This window comes from Dama dama, chromosome 19 (assembly GCF_033118175.1).
Source record: "Dama dama isolate Ldn47 chromosome 19, ASM3311817v1, whole genome shotgun sequence".
Classification (NCBI taxonomy): domain Eukaryota; kingdom Metazoa; phylum Chordata; class Mammalia; order Artiodactyla; family Cervidae; genus Dama; species Dama dama.
The window spans coordinates 31,257,799-31,285,721 of record NC_083699.1 but is presented as its reverse complement, the minus strand read 5'-3'; the positions used below and the strand labels follow the sequence as shown (position 1 = coordinate 31,285,721).

The 27,923-nt window shown below is 38.3% G+C and overlaps 1 protein-coding gene across 1 annotated transcript in view; it reads right to left on the bottom strand.

Moving 5' to 3' along the window:
- The window catches only part of KCNMB2 (potassium calcium-activated channel subfamily M regulatory beta subunit 2), a 249,371-nt gene extending 222,731 nt beyond the window's left edge, over nt 1-26,640 (bottom strand). Inside the window, exon 1 of the mRNA XM_061167884.1 lies at nt 26,552-26,640. The gene's annotated coding sequence lies outside the window, so the exon portion shown is untranslated. The remainder of the gene's footprint in view (nt 1-26,551) is intronic.
- Between the last annotated feature and the right edge of the window lie 1,283 nt (nt 26,641-27,923).

Here is a 27,923-nt window from a genome sequence, read left to right as displayed (position 1 = left end):
TTTAAATAATTTTATTTTTAGGTAAATATTTACCTTTCTTCTAAAGTACCTTTTTATTCTGCAGGAGATGGTTAAAAATCCCAACCTAATAAGTATTTAGTGTTTGATGTCAGCCCAAGAGGGAATCATTTTACTCACATAGACTCTGTGTGGTCATCAATAGTTGTGTGACCTGAACAGTTATTAGCTGTTGAGCTCTTTTTTTGTGCCAGGCTCTGTGCTACATATCTTGTATCCATTATCTCATAAATTACTCATGACAGCGCTTTGCATAGATGCTTGTGTTTTCTCCATGAGAAGCCTGAGGTTTAGAGGAGTGCAGTAATGACCTAAGGTCCTCTAAGTAGTGTGATGATGCTGGGTTGCCGAACCACAGCATCTTCAATTGTAGCTACCTCCCGGGGTGCTTACCATGAATAAATGAAGATGTATACACACACACACACACACACACACATAAAGTAAAATTATAAATTCTAAAATTAAATATATGTACTCACACACTTATGTTTGTGTGTTTCTTGTACATAATAAACATTTAATACATAACATTATTTTTAACAAGGATCCCTTTCAACAAAGACCAAAATTTTGCTTTTATAAAGTCATATGTGGTGAGAAGTAAATGAAGAGACTTTATTTGTGATTTGCTAACATACTCCACTGACAGAGTTCTAGTTAGTTTCTGCCATCTCCCTGCTCACAGTTTCCTGAAAATCATTCAGCCCATTAGTTAAATGATTTATTTGTTGATAAAGCTCTTTTGTTTTTAACCTCAGGTGGTAGTGGCCGGGCTTTAAACCTCTCATTCAGCTTCCAGTTGGAGTGAGACCCCTTTCTGTCTGGGTGCTTTCCATGCTAATGCTGTGTGTCCTTAGAGGCAGGGACTGAATCTGGTCGGGAATACTTTCCTGCCCGAGCAGGTGCTCTGCCAGCTGCTATCTCCTAGCGGGTCAGGTAAACTCCCCTGACACCTCCCACAGAAAGCTAACTGGAAAATATGGTCAACCCACCAAATTCTGTTTATTAAGGGAGAAAGAGCCTTGGACCCCAGGGCTCCTTCTTCTGCCCTCTATTTCCTAACACTTCCCAGGCTTTGGCTCAGCCTGGGATAGTTCATCTCTGCTGGAAAATTTACTAGGAGTAATCTGTCAAGAATGGTTAAAAATTTTCCCTGCTGCTGCTGCTAAGTCGCTTTAGTCGTGTCTGACTATGTGTGACCCCACAGACCGCAGACCACCAGGCTCCTCCATCCCTGGGATTCTCCAGGCAAGAATACTGGAGTGGGTTGCCATTTCCTTCTCCAAAAATTTTCCCTAGTAGACAGAAAAAATACTGCAATATTCCCAGAAATTAACACCCATACAGGATCAGTAGAAGAAAAGATAAACAGACCAATGGAGCAAAATAGGATACAAATTCTGTATATCCTGTATATACAAAGACAAATATCCTTCATCCCAATATTATGTTTATATAATAATCATGGCATTTCAAATCAGTAAGGAAGAAGAGACTATTTCATTATACCCATTTGGAAAAAAAAATATTCCTTTTATATAATCCAAAACAAATTTTAGGTAGATTAAAATTCTAAATGCAAAAAGACAATATTGTCTTAGAAATAGTTTAGGAGAATAATTTTATAATCTTGACATCTAACCCTAAAACCATAAGAGAAATGATAAGGGGCAAAGACTGGCGTATTTGACTACAAAAATTAAAAACTCTAACACAAAATATACATACAAACAGAAAATAATATTCAATAACATCTTAGCAATTGTTATCTTTTGTAAAGGTAAAGGGCATGCAATCACATATAACTTGGGCTACGAGAAAAACACTGAGAAAAAATATTTAGAGAAAATATGTTTTTATCTACCTACCTGAAAAAAAAAATAGGATAAGATCTTTAGCCACCTTTACCTTGTATCGATTTTACCTTTTATCAGCCCTCTACTTATCTTATTAGTAGAGATTATTATTGTCATCTTTGTTACATGATTCTAGAAACTCCTGCCTTTCCCTCATCTTCTGAGAAAGACCATCACATAAGAGCCTGCCTTCGAAAACTGACTGTTAAAGACCCAGGATTTATTTTAAGCTGAAATAAAATGTTGACTAAAATAGTACATCCTTAGCCTTCCTGTTTGACCTATAGCCACAGTCATTATCTTTTTTTTCTGTCCAATGATATACCACGAAATTCTGTTTTGATTTTGGATCTCTGCAGATCTTTGCAGCCAGAAATTATTTACAACTCCTGTTTAGGGCCGGAGAAAGTCAGCGTGGGAAGGAAAGTTAGAATCCACATAGTCAGACCCCCATTCCACACTTGAATTCCCTCCACAGAATCCCCTCTTGCTCCAGTAATGTGCCCATGCCAGTTACCCCAGTCTCTGCGAACGAGGCAAAGAGCACGGAGCAGAGAAACAGCAGGAAAAGGAGCTGTGGCAGTCCTCACACCTTAAAACCTCACTGTTTTATATGCCATTCTACCCACATAGAAAACACAAAAGGAAATGAAAGCTTGCGTTATAAAAGGCGTTACTTTCCGGATGGGACCTCTGTAAGTAATAAACTTACACACAGTGTGGAACATTTATGAGAATGAATCATTCCTAAATTATCAGCTCAAATTATCATATAAATGATCGCTTTTGCTCTCTCTCCCAATAGTGCTAAAATCTCCAATAAAGCACTTTATACATGTTTTAAGTGAGACTACAAGTGCCCCAGAAAACTAACGTTATATTGCTTTAATAATAAAAATGCAAAATTATCAGGCAACTTTCCTCAGATGCCCAAGTCTCTAGATCAGATCCCATTTAGTCCAGCCTATGTAAGTAAGGAAAACAAGTCAGACTGAACCCTGAGTATGATTTTACATGAAGTGTCCCAGGCTTGGTTTAGTCAAAGACCCATATCAAATTGCTGCTGGTGAAATCTGCTCCCAGTCTCTGACTGTCTCCTCTTCCTAATCCTAAAAACTCTTCCTATACGAATTTGGGTCTCTAGAAGAGAAAGTAAGTGGAAAATAATGATCCTACCTTTGATGCATGGTGGCCATGATATGGACAATTAAAAAGAAGTTCTCTAGTCTAGTGAAAAGGATGGCTAATATAATAGTTTGGATTTAAGTGATGCAGATTGGCTCTGTGGAAAAAAAAAAAAAGAAATGAGCCTGAGGGGGGAAAACAGATCTTCATAAATTTCATCATGCATCATGTGGGACAAAAGAGCAACTGAAATTAGAGCTTGTACAAGTGTATTATGATGATGATGATGTTTTCATCAAGTTCTGCCAAAGTCTTAAAACCACAAACACTTTTAGAGTTGCTAATTGCATGGAGAGATAATCTGCTTTCTGTTCACTGAAATCTAGCTGAAGGAAAGAGGATCCTGCCCAGAGAGTTTTCATTTGCCCGTTAGCCTTGATCAGATGATGTATTTCCTCTGTGGACCCTTCTCATAGTCTGTCAAGAAGCGCCTTGCTGCTGAATCTGAAAATGTTGGCAGACAAACACTCCTTGTCAGAAGTACGAACAGTGATGGGTGCACACAAACGCAGTATATAAACAGTGGCTCTGCCTCAGATGGTTTCTGTTTGTTTTTTGAGTCGAATGGAGGAAGACATTTGAAATCTTTTGCCAGTGCAAAACAACAGGTGTAATAATTAACTTGCCCTTTCATCAAGGGAGTACATTTGAGTAAGCCCTGTTTATTTGATATTAATATCATAGAAATATGACTATTTGGTCTCCAATCAAGAAATAGGGATGCGTTTTCAATACAAACTTTGGTTCTTGGAGAAGGAAGTGGGGAGAGAGGACTTATATGAGGTTGAACAGACTCTTCTGTAACATCAGAGCACATATTGCTTGGGGGCAACATCTCCCACTAAGCCTGACCAATTTATCTTAGCCTATAAATGTAAGAGTTCTTTACTACTGGAACCTTGGACCAATTTCTCATTCTTGTTCAGGATTTTTATAGTGAACAATGGACTACTCTGGAGCCACTAAACTTGTCTGTTGGCTGGGATGGAAAAACTATAAGCTTACCCCTTTCATCATCTTCTTGAAGCAGAAAGGTTAACCCCCTCAGCCAGCAGAACCTCTTTGTTAGCTGCTCTTTGTGAGTTTTCTTGTAGAAGTTGGACAAGACAGAACATCACCGAATAACACTGTTTCTGGTTAAATAATTGATTTCAACCCAGGTTTTCCTGGCTGCTGAGAGCAGATGGTTTAGTCCAGAGCTGCACAGACTCCGGGTTTCCACTCTCTTCCTGCTACAGTATCCCTTTCAGACTATGAGCACAGGTGATTATAATACCATGGACTGCAGTGAATAGCCTTCTGCTGCTGCTGCTAAGTCACTTTAGTCCGACTGTGCGACCCCATAGACGGCAGCCCACCAGGATCCCCCATCCCTGGGATTCTCCAGGCAAGAACCCTGGAGTGGGTTGCCATTTTCTTCTCCAATGCATGAAAGTGAAAAATGAAAGTGAATTCGCTCAGTCGTGTCTGACTCTTAGCGACCCCATGGACTGCAACCTACCAGGCTCCTCCGTCCATGGGATTTTCCAGGCAAGAGTACTGGAATGGGATGCTCTTGCCTTCTCTGATGAATAGCCTTCGATGGGAGCTCAAATAAAGGAGCCGCTATCTCTGCCTTGTTTCTTCCTTTCTCTTTTAGTGTTTCAGAGTTTTCTGAGTGCTTCTATGTGCATTGTCTCATTTGTTCCTCAGAATAGCCCTTTGAAGAGAGTAGGGTAGACATTTTTTATGAATGAGAGTTCTGAGGCTCAGAAAGTTTAAGTAGCTTCCCAGGATTACACAGCTAGTAAATTTTAGATTTGTTGTTAGTCACTCAGTCATGTCTCACTCTTTGCAACCACATGGACTATAGTCCGTCAGGCTTTTTGTCCATGGGATTCTCCAGATAAGAAAACTGGAGTGGGTTGCCATTTCCTTCTCCAGGGGATCTTCCCGACCCAGGACTCAAACCCAGGTCTCCCGCATTCCAGGCAAATTATTTACCATCTGAGCCACAAGGGAAGCCCTTAAATTTTAGTCTTAGGAAGGAATTTTATCTTCTACTTCCAAATTTTATCTTCTTGAGGTCATCATAGTGTAAGTTCTAATCAAAGGCAAGTCATTATGGTTCTGACATTTTGTGACTCAGTCATATTTGAAAATAATATTCAGTTTTCTGAACTGCATCTTTATGGTCACAGAATACCATCTTCAACTACTGAATTAAGTAATATTTATCACAAGTTCTCAGCCAAAAAGAGACTGAAACTTGACATTATTGAGTTTCCTTTTTGCATTTGTGTAACTTAATTCTGGTTTAGATGAGAAAATGAGATTTAGCTAATGATTAGAATAGGATTAGCCAATGAATATAATGTAATTGCTTACATTACTTTGTGAAATGCAAATAGCAGATAGATCATATTTTAAACAGTCAATTATCCTGTCAGTATAATAGCAATTTTTATAATAGCTTTTTTATTTCTGAAACATGTATTTTAAAATATATTAATAACTCTAAGGCAGCCATTTCATACATCAAGTAAATAATGTGCACTTAGTCTGTTCACTTAAAGTTCTAAACCATAAATTATACTGAACTCAAAGCACATTATTTCTGCTTCTACTGTAATAAGTTTTATGTATGGAAAATTATTCTATCTTGAAAGAGGACTAAGATCATTGAGTTCTTATTTTGTGCCCCAAATTTTATATACACCATCTCTTTCTTTCTTTTTTTTTTTTAACACCATCTCTTTCAATCACAAATTTTACCAATGAAAAAAACTGAGTTTTAGAAAAGTTAAATAACTTACTGATGTGCTGTGCTTAATCACTCATTCATGTTTGACTCTTTGCAATCCCATGGACTGTAGCCTGCCCCAGTCCATGGAATTCTCAAGGCCAGAATACTGGAGTGGGTGGCCATTCCCTTCTCCAGGGGATCTTCCCAACACAGGGATTTAACCCAGGTCTCCCACATTGCAGGTGGATTCTTTACTGTCTGAGCCACCAGGGAAATATTATAAGCATTTTTGGATTACTCAGAATTTCTAAAAAGTGCAATTGGTGATATCTACTTGGCTTGGGATTCAGTGTCCTTCCCTTCATTCTACTTTATTAATAGTAAAGATTGTGATCCCCCATATCTAAAATTGCTTTTACATGCTTGATATCATACTGGCTTTTAACCTGTTAACAATCCTGTGGAATGGGAATCTTAGCCGATTGCCATTATTTTTTACTATCACTAGAATGTCTCTGTATTGTCTTGGATTTGTGCTTCTACATGTTTGTAAGTTGATTCTTCATTGCTTATAATAACTTGTATGTACATTTTAAGCCTGATATATTCATTTTAATCTTGGTTCGGAGGAGAACTGGTATGATGACTTAGCAGATACATGTTACTGGTGGTTATAAAATAACCCATTACTGAGCCACGCTACTCATTCTATTCCTTTACTTATTGAATACCACTTCCTTATGTAACCACCCAGCCAAAATTAGCATCTCTTTTCCCCACTTCCAGTTACTCTTCTTTAGTATTATATTATTAGTAGTATTTCTGTAGCATTTATCACCAGCTGAATTTATCTTGCTTGCTTGTTTTCTTATTTTTATTATTGTGTCTCCAAATAAGAATGAAAGCATGATAAACACAGGGACTTTTTTCTAACAAGAAGTCTTGTTCACATTGTATCATCTAACACATGAAACAACAGGTGAAGAATGAATAAATAAATGTGTGAATGGAAGAGAAAGATCAAACAGTCATATTTTGAGCCGCTTGACCCTTTCCCTTTGATCAAAGCTGATTGGACAATGGTTGGGCACCTCACTCTTGGGCAGCCCATCCTTAAGCTCCATGGGGATATTTGATATGACCTGGTATGAAAAAGGTATGTAGAGAGGGCAGCCCTAATGTAGAGTCTGAGGCCAACTTGGATAAGGACAAGTAGAATATGAAGGAGAAATACTCACAGAACAGAGAGAGAAAACATATGCTAGGTAACAAAAAGCTCATGAGGTTCTGTAGTGAGAGGGAGAGGGGCCCTGTGAAGAGTCAAGTTAAAGGGGTGGGGGCAAAGAGTGAAGAAGTACAAGTCTTGCTGCTTAGGGCCTCAGTGCAACTGGTGTCCCCAAACTAGTTTCTGCTCCGCAGCTCTTCCTCCAGGAGGACCTGCTCCGCCTGGCATCTCTTTGTCTGGAGGGTAATGTATATTTTCTTGATTTGTGTACCCTCAGTGGACCTATGTTTTTACCTCTAAAAGTGCCTAATCCAGCTATTCTTCTTGATGCGTACTTTAGAGTGCAACCTGTTCTATTCGACTCTTGGAAAAAAATCATCTAATATTGGAGCAGAATTTTGTGGTTTCAAAGTGCTTTAATATATATTATGCTATTTGTTCCTGAAAGCAACTCCTCTCCATAAAGTGGTTCTTGATTTCCTCTGAAGTGAAAGTGAAAGTCACTCAGTCCTGTCCAACTCTTTGCGACCCCATGGACTATACAGTCCATGGAATTCTCTAGGCCAGGATACTGGAGTGAGTAGCCTTTCCCTTTTCTAGGGGATCTTCCCAACCCAGGGATCGAACCCTGGTCTCCCACATTACAGGTGGATTCTTGACCAGCTGAGCCACGAGGGAAGCCCAAGAATACTGGAGTGGGTAGCCTATCCCTTCTCCAGGGGCTCTTCCCGACCCAGGAATTTAACTGGGGTCTCCTGCTTTGCAGGCAGATTCTTTACCAACTGAGCGATCAGGGAAACCCTTGATTTTTTCTAGGTGGGGAATTTTTCTATGTACTTTATTATGTTGATCTCTCCTTTAGCATGACTCATAGGCTTTATTTGTATAAATGTTTTCCCTTTGCTATTAGACTCTGAGCATCTAGAAGGCAGAGGCTAAATCCTGCTATTGCATTGCTCACAGTGTTTATGTTGCATCACAACGTGCTGGCAAAATAAAATCTTTGTTTCAATATTGAACTGATTTTAAAACTGAAAGCAAGGCAATTCCATGAACTCTGCACTTATCTATACTAATGAATGAGACCTTAAATTATAAACTTGGGAGTTGTTATTAAAATATTTCTTTCTTCAAATATATTTGTTTAAAAATGTTTCTACCTGTAAATATATTTGCATTATAATCCACACAATGTCCACAGCAGTTTTTGAAGAACCTCCCATATTGTTGCATGAATTTGTGAATAAATGATCAAAAATAACACTTACAATAGGCGTTCAGTTATAAAATTCGTGAACTAGGTGCCAGATCCATTTTTTAGTTCTTTTTTCAAGCCTTTGTTTAGGTTTTATTATTCAAAATCACAACCTTTCATTCCATGTCTCAACGAAGTTCTTTAGATTTGGTGATTGCATTTCTTACTATGTAAGTGGTGTTCAAAGGACTGAGTCTGGAGTGATTAAGGTCATTCATTATCCAAAGGATCCATATTTGCCTCAGAAACACTGGAATTTCCCTTTGTTTCATCTTGCTATTTTATTTTTAAAGATGCAGGACTGAAGAGGGGGTGCAAAGCGTACCAACAACTAGAATATGCAAGATCACAAGTCTTGCTCAAGTGCAGAAGAGATGGCACTAGAATTTTGCTAACATGAATAAATCTCCTTTTTATTCTTATTAGGCATAAGGTCCTAAACAACTATGTTATTAAATACCAAGATCATATGTTTGAGATCCTTGATAATCTTACATTAATATTAGTTAGAATAGGGTATAAGAAGGACCAGACAAGATAATATTTTATCTTCAGGTGGTTGTGACCTCAAGAAAAATCAATGAATTTCTGTTTTATTAGTTACCCATATGTTTGCTTATATGGAAAAGGAAATGGCAACCCACTCTAGTATTCTTGCCTGGAGAATCCCATGGACAGAGGAGCCTGGCATGCTACAGTCCATGGGGTCGCAAAGAGTCGGACACAACTGAATGACTAACAACATTTTGCTTATAATCCCCATGTGTTAAATGGGTATTCATGCATTCATTTATCATATGGTAAATATTTATGGTATGTGTGCTTAGGCTCTCAGTCATGTCTAACTCTTTGCGACCCCATGGACTGTAGCTTGCCAGGCTCCTCTTGTCCATAGGGATTCTCCAGGCAAGAATACTGGAGTGGGTTGCTATGCCCTCCTCCAGGGGATCTTCCCAACCCAGGGATCAAGCCCACTGCATTGCAAGTGGATTCTTTACTGTCTGAGCCAACAGGGAAGCCCAAACAGTAATGGAACACCTACTATATCTCTCTGTATATTGTGCCAGGAACAGGGGCAGTAAGATAAAACATGGAAGGATACATAAAACAACTGATAGGTACCTGTAATAGGTGCCAACAAAGAACCTAATAGTTCACTCGAATCTAGTTATGTGCAAAGAAGAGAATCATCAACGCTGCTTTGTGGAGGAGCAGGAAGATGCTCGAGGAGTTTTACAGACAGATGTTTGAACTGGCTTTGAAGAAAGAGTAGAGTTTTGGGGTACCCAAAAGGCGTGAAGAGACCTTTCAGAAAGAAGGTTGACTATAGGCAAAGGCATGGTGATATAAAATGACTTGGGCTATTTTGGATAACTGTAAAGTTTTTTGTTTTAGTTGGAAAGAGAAAGGAAAGTGTTGGAGGAGTTTGGAGAGGAAATGATGATTAGTTCATGGATGGATGGAACATCATCCTAAATTTATTCCTTATCTTGAGGACAATAGAGAGCCATTGGGAGGTTTTAAAAATGGAAAACAAGGCCAGAGCATCACAATGTGAAATTTAACTTGGTGGGGGCAAAACTGGGATTGGGAGATGATTCCTCAAGTTGATATGTGTTGTCAGAACATTTTAGAGAAAAGATTGCAAGTAAACTAATATTTCACTATAAATTGCTATTATTGTTGTTCACATATATAGCAATTTTAAAGTTCAAAAATTAAGCATTATTGGCTAAAACAAGTTTGCGCACATGATTAAATACCATTCCAGAAAGCACATTATGTCTACTTGTCCACCTACTTATTAACCTTATTTTCACTTCAGCACTGGAAAATAAAATGAAGATGCACTGAAAGATATGTGAACACGTGAAAAGAGAGACAAGTGGATTATTATCGACCTTCATGGAGGAGGGGTCCAATATGTATGTCCATAGGTACATGAGAAATAGTGGTGTAGATGAGTGCTTGAATTGGAGCTGGGTTTGAGACCCAGCCCTTGTACACACTAGTTATGTGACTTACAGAAATTAATTGATTTCTCTGAGCTTCAGTTTCAGTTTGTTCATCCTTAAAATGGGGTAACTGATTCCAGCTTTAACTATTTTCAATGGTCACTGTAATAATCCATGGAAACAATGTCTTAAGTATTAGGAGTGCTTAATTACACATGCTTTCAAAACAAGGTATTCTTGAAGAATATCAATAGCTAGAGATCATAAATATTACAGGAGAATCTTTCTTCAAAATTCTTAAGTATAAGTATCTGCTCTAGAAACTTAGATTTACCCCCTCTCTGATCTGTTTTCCCTCTATAAATTGATGTACAATGTAAGAATTAATTTTTATGAATGGTGGTAAAAATTTTACCATTATGAATGTTACCATGATTATGTCTTCAAGCAACTAGGACATTTTCTAGGACTAGCTGCATGGAATATATACTAAGGGTGGCTGGGTCAAGACACAAAGTTTAATTACTTTTTAAAAAAGGGAAATACTTTTGTGCAGAGGAAAGAGAATTTCAGGTGGAATCATATCTCTTGTTCATTTAACTGGCTTAATTAGGCTATGAAATTATATCCACAGGGAAAATGTAGACTCACATACAATATTCCTTCAACATTCAGTCACCAAGTAACATGTTATCAGAGGTTACTTGGGAAGATACATTAGCAACATCAGAATTGGAACTTCAAAGCATTTCCGGTAAAACTTCAAAGAATTTGAAACGCTGGTAAAGTCGAAAGCTTAGCCATTTTTTTATGCTCTTTTTATCTGCAAAGTAATGAGTATGACAAGATCATACAGAACTCACTAGTCTTGCATGTATTCATGCTCAGTTGTGTCTGACTCTTTGCGACCCCCTGGACCACAGCCTGCTGGGCTCCTCTGTTCATGGGCTCTCCAAGGCAAGAATACTAGAGTAGGTTGCCCCTCCTTTCTCCAGGGGATCTTCCCAACCCAGGGATCGAACCCACGTCTCCGGCCTCTCCAGCACTGACAGGCAGATTCTTTACCTCAGCCATCTGGGAAGCCCTTAGAACTGAAGCCAATAGAACTATTGGGCTCCAGTCAGTTACCTTTGTCCAGGGCTGTATGAACTGGTTTCTTCTGTTTGAGGAATGGAAATGGGTATCTGTAGATCTCACTATGAGGAAAAACATGTGATGAAAAAGGAATTTTATTTTTCTCCTTCATTTTAGAATCTAAAGATTTGGGGGGAAAAAAGAAGTGAGTGAAAATTGCTCAGTTGTGTTCAACTCTTTGAGACCCCATGGACTTAGTCCATGGAATTCTCCAGGCCAGAATACTGGAGTGGGTAGCCTTTCCCTTCGCCAGGGGATCTTCCCAACCCAGGGATCAAACCCAGGTCTCCCACATTGTGGGCAGATTCTTTACCAGCTGAGCTACTCCAACCAATTCTGTACAAAGACCACTTGGGTTCCTGGCCAGTAGATGGCTCTCTCTTTCTCTCTCTCTCTCTTCCCCCTTAAGTCAAGGTGCTGTCCAATGTACTGAATTGAGAGGTTCTGAGTAGCCTGTATCATAAAGATGATCGAAATAATGGAACTTGAGTTGTTGAGGCCATTTCCTCCTCAGTTATGTAAACTTGAATGGAGAGACAAAATGAATTGTTGTTAAGTGGACCTTCCTTGTCTTTATAATTAGGATACAACCTCGTTGAGGCCTCTTTTCATGTCTACACATTTACATAGACTTTTCCTTCTGCCCTTATTTCCTCATCAATGCTGCAAATTGATGATAAAGCCAGTGTTAGATCTAAATTATTTGATTGTAGGCAATGCTGACTTGTTTCACTGCATAACATGCTTTCCAATTCTTCTTATATAATACTATCAAGCAACTACCATAAGAAAAAATCTGTGGTTATTTTATTTTATAGCCATAATTTATATCTTATTCCAACACATGATCTAAATTATTAGATGTCATCTACATTTGAGATGATGCTGTTGAAAGGAGAGCTACAGAAAAAAATACTTGAGGATTAAAGCCATAACATACACATATATATGTGGGACAACTAAAAAAAAGTAGAAAGAATGAAATAATAAATTTGAAGTAATAAATTTGAATAACAAAATTGAGTAATAAAATGAAGTAATAAATTTGAGATTATATTCAAAAGGCACACAGGGCCTCAGTGTTTTAAATATATGTGGTTAATTTGCGGTATTATGGAAACAGCACAAAATGTTTAAATCAGAAGACGGCTAGCTTTCTTTCCTGGAAAAATCACTTGAAGTCTGAATTTCAGTTTCTCAATCTGCAAAGTGACAAAAATATAATATAATATTTACTTTATAAATTTGTTGAACAGTTACACCTTGTCAGACGATACAGGTAAAACTTTTGTGTAACTTGTTATGTAAGATAGCATATCTTTTTGGTCAAAGTCCCTTTTTTTCTTGGCAGAGTCCATGGATTCTATTACTTATTTCCTCCTCCTTTGCTAAAGAATAAAACTACCATGTTTCATATTTCTCCTGACAGCGTTTCTTTGTGAGGAGGCTTTTGCTGTTGCAACTAATGTTTTCTGCTCTCTTTCCACTTACTTTTCGCCTTAGAATCAAGTGTTCAGGCTCTTTCCCTCCACAATGGCTCTTGACAATTAAGCGGACAAGAACTAAGAGATAAAGCCTTTGCTATGCTGAGTTTTGAATAAAGGAAACTTATTTTAGCAAGAGCAAAAGGCATCATTACTATTGATCACTGACCAGAGAAAGCTTGGAAATATTTTAATTACAGTGAGCCGCTATTGCTGTAATGTTCATTTTAATGAGACTTGGCTTTATAGTCTTATCTTTACTGAAATATTTTCACATTTTCTCTGCTTATTTTTTCCTTTCTCAGGTTAAATAAAAATTCACTTTTAGGGCAATTTTTTTTTCTTTTTTCTTTTTTTTTTTTTGTGGCAGGGCGTGGTGAATGGTTTCAAAATGATGTGTGAGGCATGTCCCTCCTTTAGAGGGTTATAATTTGTCACCCTGTTGTTGTTCAGTCACTAAGTCCTGTCCAACACCAGGCTCCTCTGTCCTCCACTGTCTCCTGGAATTGTCTTCCTAATGTAATTGTAAATGCAAGATAATCAGAAAGCCTTAAGAGAGAAGCTTAGAAATAAAATTCTAGGAAAATAGGTGATAATTGAAACTTTCAAGGTGGCAATGACTTATAAGGTGCTGAAAATATTTTGAGAGTATTAGTCACAAACCAATTCATCCTGAGTATTAAGAGAAACATCATCTATAGGAGAAAGAGCCAGTGCAGACCTGATTAGATGTGATAACTAACAAAAAGGAAAGTAGATGTGGCTGCAGTCCAGGTATTTTGCTCACTGCCAGGAATAGGAACAATATTATAATGGATGCTCTAAGAGTTATACTTCCAGGTAGTAACATAGTTATTTTATTTTCAGCTCTTTTATGATATAAATCAGGAAAAAGGCAAGCAATAAAAATATATGAGTTGAAGGAAGCATAGTTACAAAAGCCATTGGCAGAAACTGTCTTGCTTGATCTCCTAGGATCACTGAATTTTGAGACAGAAATTCCAATGCTTTCAACTCTCTCAGAAGATTAAAGACAGTTAAATGCATTGCCCTAAATGTTTATATTTGTATAATCCTTTACAATTTACAAAGTATTTTTGTGTAAGTTATTCCTTTAAATTAGAGAGTGCCTACAATGTTCAATGACCCACATTGTGAAGAAAACACATTCCCTACCCAGAGAAAGTGTAAATTTAGAGGTCTGGGGGATGTAAATAACTGACTATAGTTTTTGGAGGCTCGTGGAGGGAACCAACAGAGAATGAAAATAATCATGGTAGGAAACTGTGGTTGACATTTATTACTTTGTTTTTCCTACATCCTTCTCCTTTAGAAACTGCTCCATTCTCTAATCATGGAATTCTGGTAAGAATATCAATTAAAGGGCACTCCTTTCCCTTACCCTAAGATGTAGTCACATGAGCCAAGGTAGCAAATCACAATAACCTTTCCTTCTATCCACTGTGATTGGTCACTGTGATCAATGCAGAACCAGTTAATTCAAGCAAGGTTACTGGAGTTCTTTTGAAGTAATTCAGCTCAGTTCAGTTCAGTCACTCAGTCGTGTCTGACTCATTGTGACCCCCTGTACTGCAGCACCCCAGGCCTCGCTGTCCATCACAAACTCCCGGAGTTTACTCAAATTCATGTCCATTGAGTCGGTGATGCCATCCAACCATCTCATCCTCTGTTGTCCCCTTCTCCTCCCACCTTCAATCTTTCCCAGTATCAGGGTCTTTTCAAATGAGTCTGTTCTTCACATCAGGGGGCCAAAGTATTGGAGTTTCAGCTTCAGCATCAGTCCTTCCAATGAATATTCAGGACTGATTTCCTTTAGGATGGACTGGTTGGATTTCTTTGTTGCCCAAGGGACTCTCAAGAGTCTTCTTCAACACCACAGTTCAAAAGCAGCAATTCTTCAGCACTCAGCTTTCCTTACAGGCCAACTCTCACATCCATACAAGACTAGTGGAAAAACCAGAGCTTTGACTAGACTGACCTTTGTTGGCAAAGCAATGTCTTTGCTTTCTGATATGCTGTCTGGGTTGGTCATAACTTTTCTTCCAAGGAGTAAGCTTCTTTTAATTTCATGGCTGCATTCACCATCTACAGTGACTTTGGAGCCCCAAAAAATAAAGTCTGTAACTATTTCCACTGTTTCCCCATCTATTTGCCATAGAGGGATGGGACTGGATGCCATGATCTTAGTTTTCTGAATGTTGAGTTTTAAGCCAACTTTTTCACTCTCCTCTTTCACTTTCATCAAGAGGCTCTTTAGTTCTTCTTCACTTTCTGTCATAAGGGTGGTGTCATCTGCATATCTGAGGTTATTGATATTTCTCCCGGCAATCCTGATTCCAGCTTGTACTTCCTCCAGCCCAGTGTTTCTTATGATGTACTCTGCATACAAGTTAAATAAGCAGGGTGACAATATACAGCCTTGACATACTCCTTTCCTGATTTGGAACCAGTCTGTTGTTCCATGTCCAGTTCTAACTGTTGCTTCCTGACCTGCATACAGATTTCTCAGGAGGCAGGTCAGGTGGCCTAGTATTCCCATCTCTTGAAGAATTTTCTACTGTTTGGCTTTGGCATAGTCAATAAAGCAGAAGTAGAGGTTTTTCTGGGACTCTTGCTCTTTTGATGATCCAATGGATGTTGGCAATTTGATCTCTGGTTCCTCTGCCTATCCTAAATCCAGCTTGAACATATGGAAGTTCACAATTCATGTACTATTGAAGCCTGGTTTGGAGAATCTTGAGCATTACTTTGCTAGCATGTGATACAAGGGCAATTGTGTGGTAGTTTGAGCATACTTTGGCATTGCATTTCTTTGGGATTGGAATGAAAACTGACCCTTTGCAGTCCTGTGGCCACTGCTGAGTTTTCCACATTTGCTGGCATATTGAGTGCAACACTTTCGCAGCATTATCTTTTAGGATTTGAAATAACACCACTGGAATTCCATCACCTCCACTAGTTTTGTTTGTAGTGATGCTTCCTAAGGCCCACTTGACTTCACATTCCAGGATGTCTGGCTCTAGGTTGGTGATCACACCATCATGATTATCTGGGTCATGAATATCTTTTTTGTATAGTTCTTCTGTGTATTCTTGCCACCTCTTCTTAATATCTTCTGCTTCTGTTAGGTCCATACCATTTCTGTCCTTTAATATGTCCATCTTTGCATGAAATGTTCCCTTGGTATCTCTTATCTCTAATTTTCTTGAAGAGATCTCTAGTCTTTCCCATCCTATTGTTTTCCTCTATTTCTTTGCATTGATCATTGAGGAAGACTTTCTTATCTCTCCTTGCTATTCTTTGAGGTAATTATTTGGGTGTTTAAAGAGAGGGCAAAGTCTGCCTGAGGACAAAGTTTATATAAGTCTGAAGCTGCTGATGTCTATCTACTCTTTAAGACATGGAGAGTCACTTCTGAAAGATGTAGCCAATCCACAAGTAAAACAGCCAAGAAATGAGGAGAGGACATTTTTGAGCAGTTGTATCTAGTCATGCCAAAGCCATGCCAAAGCTAGGCAACTCCTGACATTTTCACTTAATAAGCCCATACAATTCATATTTGCTTGGATGTGTTTCAGTTGTTTTTTGCTATTTAAATGCAGAGTTCTGAGTAATAGAGAGACTCAATTCTTTAGAACCAAGTCCTAATTTTTTTTTCCAAATTTTTATTTTTTTTATTTATTTTTATTAGTTGGAGGCTAATTACTTCACAACTTTGCAGTGGGTTTTGTCACACATTGACATGAATCAGCCACGGAGTCACACGTATTCCCCAACCCGATCCCCCCTCCCACCTCCCTCTCCACCCGATTCCTCTGGGTCTTCCCAGTGCACCAGGCCCGAGCACTTGTCTCATGCATCCCACCTGGGCTGGTGATCTGTTTCACATCTGAAAGATTTCACTGACTATTCCAGGTAGGATAAATATATTTATTAGTTCCATAGTGCCTTTCAAGCACTGGAGAGGCACTGACTAGTCTATTCTTCTCTCCTTTTCTTTTACTACTCCACGTAAAAGCTGTGAAATACTGTGAATATTAAACTGACTGAATATCCCCATGATCATAGCATGAATGTCATCAGAAGATTTTGTGTTGTTTCAAAAAGGAATTCCTTCTTCTCACATTGGATGTACAAAATATCACTGGCATTTGTATGTGTATATTTGGAGGCATTCACATTTTGTCTGTGATTTTTAAATGGATAAACAGAGAAGTGTCATGAAAGGAGCAGCAGAAGTATACTTCCAAGCAAGTGTAGTTTCACTTACAGAAGTGTAGTGACTGTCCTAGTTTCAATAATTCAAGTCTTTTACGGCTGAGACATTTGTGAACTTGCTTTGACTCAGATAAAGGGGAGAAAAAGACAGTATTCTTTCTTTTTTGCATTTTGATGATACATCTTTTCATCTACCTGTGTCTGATTATATATTGTATTATAAACTAAATCTTCATATTCATGGTGGGATCATATGGGAATTAGGCCATCTATATGTTAATGTTCTAGATAACTGAAAATTATTCTGTTAAGTGACAAGTTGCTTTATATCATTAAATGATTTAAAGAGATCTTTCATTTTTATCTATTAAAAATTTATTTTTATTGAAGTATAGTTAATTTTCAATGTAGTGTTAGTTTCAAATGTACAGCACTATGATTCAGTTATGTACACACATATATATATATTTTTTCAGATTCTTTTCCATTATAGGTTATTACAGGATACCAAGTAGAGTTCTCGCTGCCATACAGTGGGTCCTTGTTGTTTACCTATTTTATATATAGTAGTGTGCATGCGTTAATCCCAAACTCTTAATTGATCTCTCCTTCCCACCCCTTCTATCTGCTTATGTAACCATAAGCTTGTCTACTGTCTGTGAGTTTATTTCTGTTCTGTAAACAAGTTCATTTGTATCATTTTTTTTTAAGATTCCATATTTAAGTGATATCATGTGATAATTTGTATTTGTCTGACTTACTTCACTTAATGTAAAAATCTCTAGGTCCATCCATGTTTTTGCAATTGGAATTATTTCATTCCTTTTTATGGCTGAGTAATATTCTATTTTATATATATGTCTTGGCTATTGTAAATAGTGCTACTATGAAGACTGGGGTCCTTGTATCTTTTTGAATTAGAGTTTTATCAGGATATACACCCAGGAGCGGGCATGCAGGATCATTTGGTAACTCTATTTTTAGTTTTTTTTAAGGAACTTCCATACTGTTTTCCATAGTAACTGTACCAATTTACATTCCTATCAACAGTGTAGGAAAGTTTCTTTAAAATGCATTCTCTGTTTCCATATTTTCTTAAGCAAAGCATTCTTATATAATAAAGCTGCTATTTAGCCATTCAGTGGATTCCGTGTGGTGGTCTCTGTGTTAGCCATTTACGTAAAACCTTTCATTTAGAGCTACTCCTCTGAGGGAAGAGATATACTATGATCCTCATTTAAGAGAGGAGTAAATTGAGGATCAGGATGGTTAAGTTAACAGCCAAGATCACAGATGTGGAGGTGGAGCTTGGACTTAAGCTCAGCTCTGTCTGAGTCCATGGCTGCTATTCCATAGTATCATCATTAAGAACATAAAGCAAGTGCTTTGCAAAGATCAAATGATGCTCTCCCTGGCTTCAATTACTCCAAACCATTTGTCTTGGTGCAAATAGATTTATATTGCTCTTTCTTTTGAACTATATCTGCCTTTTACAGTTTCCTCAATATTTTCCCCCTTGTCAGAATGTTAACTGCAACTTTGCTCTTGTAAGTAGGCCGAGCTATAGCAAAATGTATCCTCCGTTTCAGTAGATTGCTTTTTAGCTGCTTTAAATCTAAGTAGGTTTTCTAGGATAAGTTATTTCAGGTCCTTTTTGAAGCCATGTGGAGGCAATAATGATGACAATAATATAGTGATTATTTATTGAATATCTTCTATAAAGCACCAGATGGGTTACACATATGGTCTACCTAATCCTCATTTTAGACATTTCTGTTGGTTATTCAGGACTTTGGCCCCTTATTTTCTAGATTTCAGGTAAATTTCAAACAGATGATAAGTGAGGTACTTAGACATATTACATATATATTATATGTATTTATATTTACATATAGGGACACTCAGGAACTCTATTCACACAAGCCTTTTTGCCTTGGAACAAATATTGGCAAGGGTAAATATGGGACTGAGAAAACCCAGAACAAAATGATACACCAAGGACACTTTCGATAGAGTCACCATGTTCTGCTTGGGAAATGATTTAACTACTTTGTTAAGTGCTGAAAGATATGAAAGCATCTCATTAATTCATATGATTATATGTTATTATGTATCCTTAGTACCTAGAGCTACAAAAGGTAGAAAGTTTATCTTTAAATGAATGCTTCTCAATTATCCTACCACCAATGTCTTTTGCTGTAATTGTTCCTTTGGAGCCATTAGGTGGTTAATCTGTAGAATATGAATACACATTTTAAAGCCCAAAGCTGCTTGATAACTTTTTGAAAAGCTTGAATTGTAAATGTATCCTTAGTAAATTATGTTTTGCTGAAATATCTTCACCCAAGCAATATTGCGAGACTCAGTGTATTATTATTTGGATGTTTTAGGGGAAATGCGCATAAGGGAAGGGAGACCCTTAAAGGGCATCTAGTTGGACAATCTTTGGATGCTTCAATTTAGCATCATGACATTCCCTGCCAGTAAGTGTCCACCCTGCTTTGAAGTGATAATTCATTATTACATTGTTTAATCCACTCTCACTATTCTTGGAACTTTGGGAATATCTTTTAGCTTCTTACGCTAATGTTCTGCTCTGTCCAGTTTGCCTTGTTCCAGGGTTCTGTACCTCATTAATGATTATAATCATCAGTGTTGTTAAATATTGTAGTATTTCTAAAAAGTTAACTCTTCTGCCAGCCTTGACAATGTGTTTTATTAGAATCCTGAATTTCAGCACAATACTCTCTGAGAAAAGCCAGAGGAGATGCTAAAGGTTTCAATTTGGAGATATAAACACTTGATAAATAGAGTACATGGAAGTGGGGTAACTAGTGACAACTACGTGGACCTGGTCATGCCTGCTGGGGTGATTTAACAGTTGGAAATGCTATAAAGAGCTGCAGTCTTGGGAAAACAAACTCATGTGACACAGCACTGTTTTGTATAAAGCTTCATGTCTAGAAATGTGTATTCATTTTTTTGGCAGGAAAATGTGTTTATAGTGGCTGCCATGGCCTCTGTCCATGCTTTAATTGATTTTCCTTGGGAAGTTTTTGCCTTCTCCCTCAGGTAGTTTTACTTTACCCCATTTGCTGTCCTAGATAGCATATACACAATTCATGAGGGGAGAATTCCCAAACTGTAAACATAGAAGTAGATCCTGGAGGAAGTGCTGTGCAGAGTTGTGACTGCTAGTGACTGTGTGATCTTACGTTCAGTATGACTTTCCATCTTTTTTGTTTTTTTCAAATGGGACAGCACATGTTTGCTTCACAGTTTAAATAATACAGAAGAGTCGAAGGTAGTAAGTGGTCTCTTCCACCCCAGCTTCTCACTTTTATTCTCTAGATATAACTACTATCAATCACTTGGCAGGTTCTATTCCAGGTCTTTTATTATGTATATACAGAAGTATATATACTATCAATAAAAGTTGATTTGCTACATGTAATATTTTTACTTTTGACTTCATCTGTTTCAATATTTTTATTGGATTCCAAGTATGCTAGAATATACACATATACTGGTTATTTTACTGAAGAACCTTTAGGTTGTCTCCCAATTTTCAATATTACAAATAATGCTGCAGTGGAAACAACTGCACATAATACCCTTACACACTTGTGAAAGTCTTTCTAAGGAATGCATGACTACAAATGGAATTGCTGAGGCAATAATTTTGCTCCTTAAAGTTTTTGATAAGTTCTGCTGAATTACTCTCTAAAGAGTTTTTATCGATTTATAAACCAACAAAAGTGTGTACGAGCTGGGCAAGTTTATTAAGTTGAGCTCTAATTTTCTTGTGTATAGCATGGGGCAAATTATCATTTTCTCAAGGTTAATGTGAAGATTAGATAAAGTAATGCTTGTGAAGCATCCAGCATGGTACCTGATCAAAAGTGGGTCCTTGATAAATCCTTATTTCCAGTGTTTTACTTCTCCAACTGCTCCACTTTACACAAAGCAACAATGCAGCCATTATTATTTTGAGCCGGTTCCTCCCCCTCCCCCCTCTCCCCCCCGCCCCACCAGATTACATACAGTGTTCTCAGCAGTTCATTATATACACCTACATCAATACTGAGTTTCTTAAGTTAGTTCTGGACACTACTGTCCTTATATTGGTCATTATCCTTCTGTGATACATGGTACCCATCATAATCATAATTTCAAAATGTTACAAGTATAGCGCTTTGTAGACATCTTAGTCTTATTGTTGTGACTCTTAGTTTCCATAGTTTTGGAGTCTTGAGACATGGATTTGTATTTTGAATGATCCAATATCACCTTGGTCTGACAAAGGATTTGTATTTTGAATGATCCAATATCAACTTGACCTGACAAAAAGTTATAAGGGAGGCTCTGAGAGATTTAGAAAAGCGAAGTGCCGATGCTTTTCATCACTGTGCCTGTACCAGCTAGTTCTTAGCTGGAGGACTCTGGGGGCACTCTGACAGTTCCTTTCCACAGTCCCCACATGTCCATTGAGACCACTCTTACTTTCTATGGTTATATATACCACCCTTATACTTTATTTTTCGTGGGGACTTAATGTACAACTTCAATTGGTTACCATGTAAAAGCTGGGATGAGTCTTACCTGAGAAGGGAAATGTGATGCAAGACTATTCACTAGGAGGAATGTCTTTCACTTTCTTTACTTTATGGCCATTCAATGGAAGCCAAATTTACAGGTTACCTTAGAGAACCAGCCAGGTCTGGACACTGTATCCAAGAATGAGTGGCCTTTCTATTCTTCAGAATATTGTCCCCCAACTACCCCATGAGGTACCCTCCAATCACCCATCGCAGAACCCATTTAAACCTTGAACGACTCTGACTTCCAAGTGCGTTTAGATATCTGTACAATGCTAACTCTGTGCAGACACTGCTCTGAGGGCTTAACAAATATTAGCTCATTTAATCCTTAATGGTTGCCCCCTATTTTTTGGTTCTGCACCTTAAGGGAATATAAAACACTTAAACACTTGCTTTGTGTACAGTCTTTGAATACTCTGATGACAATCACTAGGTTCCCCAGGGGCTGCTTTTTTTCAAATTAAAGAATCCAGTTTATTCAGTTATTTCATATACTGCATGATTGTGTGTTATTTCATATCCTGACCATTCTCCTTTGAATGTCCTTTGATTTGATAATGACTCTTTCAGAGGCAAGCTGTCTGGTTCTGGTCCACAGATGTGTTTTGCTCGGCACAATGTCTTTTTTATTTGTTTTGTTTTTAAACAAAAAATAAAAAGCAAAAGGAATGTGAATGCCTTTCCACAGGCATGCGTTCTGTAGCTCCAAGCCCCCATCAGTAGCTATTGTCTGAATCCCAGCGTCACTGCACTTGGCCTCTAAAGGCCTGTAGAGGATTGAGACCCCTGCTGAAATGTCTTATCTAGAACTGAACCTAGACGCAGTATGGCTGCAGCTCAGTTGAGGAGATCTTTTGTTCTATGTTGCTATCAACATTGCGAATTCATCAATAGATAATAGTACACATCCTTGGCATGCTTTTTAAGTCATACATCAGCCATTCCTCCAGATAGCCTCTGAAGTTGGACTTAATAATTTTTATTAATAATTTTCACCTTCAGAATAAAGAATTCATTTGCACCAAAGCATTACTGAAGAGTGTACACTTTATCAACGTCTTAAAATTAGAGGCACGAGAGAGTTTACAAAGCCTGGCATTTTCGCCTAGGTCTCTTTTCTTAGCCTTTTATTTCTTGGGTTTTTTATCCCTTTACCCCTCTTTGGTGCCAACGCTTAGCTTTACTGATTCCTTTCCAGAATCCTCTCTGTGGGGGCTTCTCAGTCTTTCCCCCTAATTATGCAGAACAGTTTAGCCCTGGTCTAGCTATGCTAGTGGTCATAGCTGTCATCTGCTCAGCCAACAGCAGAGCCTCATTTATCAGGAACCACTCCATATAGAAGGCATCAAGTGATCACCAAAATCCAAACATATTTTTTTCCTAACACAGTAATCCTCCTTGTTCTAGAGCTAGGCAACTTAACCACCCCAGCTCCTCTTTCTCATGGAGAAACCCAGATTCAGAAAGGTTACTTTAGTTAAGATAATGATCAGAGAGGTAGGCATAGAAGGCATCACTGGTATTTCCCAGGTGTCTCCCTATAAAACTGTGTTATGTATGATGTTACTAGAAACTGTATTTATACTAATTCCAAGTATGCTAAGTCTTAGTGATATTATTTGAGATTTGACCTTGACTATACCAAAGCAGAGGGCTTTCCAGGTAGTGCTAGTGGTGAAGAACCCGCTTGCCAGTGCAGGAGACATAATGAGATGCAGATTCGATACCTGGGTCAGAAAGATGCCCTGGGGAAGGGAAAGGCAACCCATTCCAGTATTCTTGCCTGGAAAATTCCATGGACAGAGGAGCCTGGCGGGCTACAGTCCATGGAGTCACGAAGAGTCGGATATGACTGAGTGACTCACACAAACACACACACACATACCAAATCAGACAACTGAACTTCCTGCCCCCTTACCTACACACTATCACTGCTACATCACAGCTTTGTGGCTAAAAGGCTGCTGTATTTCTTTTCCTACTGAGTTGCGCCATAAAGTGTCTTTTGGATCTCCTGCCACAGAGCCTTTTGCAAAAGGTAAAAAATTACAAAGTGGGCATTTCCAGGTATGCTAACACTGGGATCTAATGCAGCAATATTACAGAATGATGGCATGTTAGAGTAGGAGGAACTAAATCATATAGTCTGATCCACCTCTACTTTTAACTATGAGGAGATTTAGGCTCAAAGGGATCAATTTTGTGCTTGTGTCAAAGAGCCACTGAGTTTTGGAACCGAAACTGGAAGCTGGCTGTTCCAACTCTAGTGTAGTTGCACACTCCATAGAGCTTTCACATGAAACAAATAAACAAGAAAGCCTAGTTCTCAGCATTGCTTTGTGTTTATTGATAGCAAAGCAGATCATGTGCCACTTACAGTAATCTCTTAAGATTTTATAATAATCCTTGCATTATCCTGTTAAACTGTGGCTGTAGCTCTGTGCTTAATAGATTGAAATCTATTATTCATAATGCCATCTTGTTCCTCTTCAAATAACATTATCTTTATGACTAAAATTTTATGAATTCATACTGTTTCATAGCACAGTGAGAGGAGAAAGCATGAGAATAGAGTTTTCATTTGTGAATTCAATTCAAGAATCATTTTTCAAGTGCCTACTGTGTGCCTCGTATTTATTATCCTTGACAGTTTTGGGAATTCAGAGGAAATATGTGGTAGCACTTTTAGCCTCAGAGAATATTCTACTGTGGGCCTCTGTGTGTCCAGGAACATCTGGGGAACAAGGCAGTGTTATCTCTAAGGCGTGGGATGATGTAATGGGCGACAGTACGGACTTTGAAGTCAGGCAGTGTTAGGTTTGCACCCTGGCGGGCTTCCCTGGTGGCTCGGAGGTTAAAGCGTCTGCCTGCAATGCAGGAGACCTGGATTCGATCCCTGGGTCGGGAAGATCCCCTGGAGAAGGAAATGGCAACCCACTCCAGTATTCTTGCCTGGAGAATCCCATGGACGGAGGAGCCTGGTGGGCTACAGTCCATGGGGTTGCAAAGGGTCGGACACGACTGAACAACTTCACTTTCACTTTCCTCTATTTGCCAGCTGTGGTATCTTGGGCAGCTTTAGTCAAGTTGCAGTGTCCTTATCTGAGGATTCAAACTAGCATTTCATGGAGTAATTTCAAAGATTCTGTTAAAAGACAAGACAGCAATCACTTAGCATATGTCTGACTTGTAGTGCTCAAAAATGTTACCTAATGTTTAAAACCCTTATGATTTTATATCAGTTAAGTCTAATGTGCTTTGAAGAAGAGAAAAGCCAATTCTCTCAGTACACTTAGGGGAAGAAAACTTTGGTTTTGGATCTGAAATATCTACATTTTATTGATTGACTGACCACTGTTTGATTGAGTTCTGTTGTATGGCTCAGAGTAGCTTGTTTGCCCACCACAATGATCTCAAGCTTCAGAGAAGAATCCTAAAGGTAAATTTGGGATAGCAATGGCTTCACTGGGGGATTATCTTCAGTTTAATTTTGAATTATTTGGTCTTGTGAGAAATGTCCTCCAGATAGAAGTCTCTGTCCCTTTGCCTGTCAGCGTTTCCTGTTCATCTTGGGTTCTCGGACAAAGGCATACTGATTGCTTGTCAATTACTTGGGTTTCCACCCTGCCTTATCGCTAATACTCTCAGTTGTTGCTAAGAAATCTGCCCCTCAGAGTGAAGCATTTGAAACAAACAGTACATCGGTTTTAGAAAGACCTGAAGTAGTCTGTCTGGTGATGTGAAATAATCAAAAGAGCTAATTACTTGCCAAATCTTTTTTCCTTTCTTTTCTTCCTCCCCCCCTTTTCTTCCTTTCTTTCATTCCCCCTTTCTTTCAAGTTTATTTTTTTTTTTTGGTGTATATATAGATATTCTCTCTCTCTCTCTCTCTCTATATATATATATATATTCTTTTTTTTTAACAAAGAAAATAAATTGAGTACAGGGAAGGAAAATGACCTTAACAATGCATCTGTATAATCTAAAAGAAAAAAAAAAGTATGCCTAATTTGAAATGAAATAGTTCTTAAGCAACTTTGCAGTCAGGCTATTAATAATCATTTTGCAAAGCGGGTGACATATAGCAGAGCATATTGGAATATTAGGGATCCGTGAATTGCTGTCAGTTTGAATTTGTATATATTAATATTTTCTCATCACTAAAATTCTGTGTTCTACTTTTCAGAGGAAGAAAGTCTCCTATAAAATAACACTGTTGTTACATATGTTTGTGTGAGAAAATTTCTGTGTGTGCAAAACCAATTAGAGATCTAAACACATAACTGAATAAGATATTAGTAAACTGAAACTGATATTAGTAAAGATCAAAGACTTGTTGCCTACAGCCACCCATTAAGATGTTTTTCTAGTCATCTAGATGTTTGTATTCTTTCTCCAAGTCAGTTTGCCTGTCTAGACAGAGATTCTTTCAGAAAATTTGATCAAATGGAAGAAAAGCCTGACAGTAAAATAATTGAGAATGTGAAAGACTGAGAGTTTATTATAGTTGAAACCTGCAACTTATGAATTAACATCACTCCATTTTTGAAAATATTTCTCATGCACATAAGAATCAAGAAACAACCCTGAATCCAACTGAGAGAAGGCAAATCCCTTCCCTGAGAAAGAGGCATTCCCACGGGTTATCATCTCCCTCAACTGTAAGTCTGCTGTCATACACAGTTAATTCCAGAGGCAGGAACCATGGCATTCTCTAGTTTTCCATCTTCTAGCCAATTTCTGAGACACTGAAACCAGTCCCTTTCTCTTTAACTGTAGCTTCTTTCAGAATAGCAACCACCACCGACTCCTTGACTAATTCAAGCGGATGAATGTAAAAATAACACAGTTCTCTGGGAGAGTCAGCTTACCTGTAGTGCCTGTCTCCCTGTCATATCACTCTATGTTTTCTTCTTTCTCTCAGTCCTTTTCACCCTGCCCACAGGGCTCCCCAGAAGACCCAAGAGTGTACTGACCACTTGAATAGGCTAGAAGAAAAATAGGAGAGGAGCAAGGTGCCCGGGGACCTTTGTACCAAAATACAGTACTCATTGGTCAGTGCCCTCTCTGGCTGTGTGGGAGGAGGGAACAGAGCAATCAACCATGTCAGGTAAAGAGCAACTAACCTTGCACCTGGTGCAACTAACTGACGGTGGTGAAAAGGCCACGGGAGCACAGAGCTGAGAGGGGAGACTATTGACCCAGGGCTCCTTTACTTTACAGATAAGAAACCTGCAGTTGAGACATACATTTATTTATAATTTAAAAAGAACTGGAATTATGATCCATGAGATACTCAATGTAGTTTGTTTTAAACTATTTCAGGACACTTTTGTGGAGTATTATGGCAAAAATTAAAATACAGACAGTCAAAAATAGAAAGGATCTGACAGATAGCTCATTCATCTTGCTTTCCAGATAAAATCGAGGCTCAGGGGGTGAAAGCCTCTGTCCATGAACTGCAGCTAGGCAGTGCAGGAGACACATTGATCTTGTCACCACACACTGCTCTTTCTTAATTACCTGGAATGTGTTTATTTTGTTTGTTTGTTTTTTTATAATTTTCCAGGCTCTGTCTTGCTGCTTCTCTATGCTTGCAAGCTTTCCTCTTTCCCTTTGACTGTATTTCATATGATATACTGAATGTGGCAACTGAATTATTACAGTTATCTGTGTATTTTATAAGCAATTTAAAATTGGCTTGGGTTAAAATGGGAAATATCACACTGTCGTAAGAAACTCTTGAGAGCTGCAGCCGTTCAATCTGGTTCACATAATAATAGTAATAAAGAAGAAATTGAACTTTTTTTCCCCCTGCAATGAGCTAAAAACAATTTACAGATTTCTTATTAATCCTCCCTGAGGAGCTACTGCCATTTTGCTTACTGGAACCTCAACCACAGAGGTCATGAGGCTGAGTATGTACAGGAATGGTGGGCACCGGGCTGGGAATCAGAAGGTTTTATTTCAAGGGGCCTTGGTGGCACTTCCTTGCTATCTGTTCTGGTTGAATCACAGAATCTCTCTGCGTCTCAGTTTACTCATCATTGACATGGGAGGAGTTGAATGAAATGATCTCACGATGCCTCGATGGACGAAATCAAAGTGATTTCAGAGATCTGAGTCTGCAACTTACATGTTCTCCCTCTTGCTTAATGTTATTGCTTAGTTGTTAAGCTGGGTCCAACTCTTTTGTGACCCCATGGACTGTAGGCTGCCAGGCTCTTCTGTCCATGGGATTTC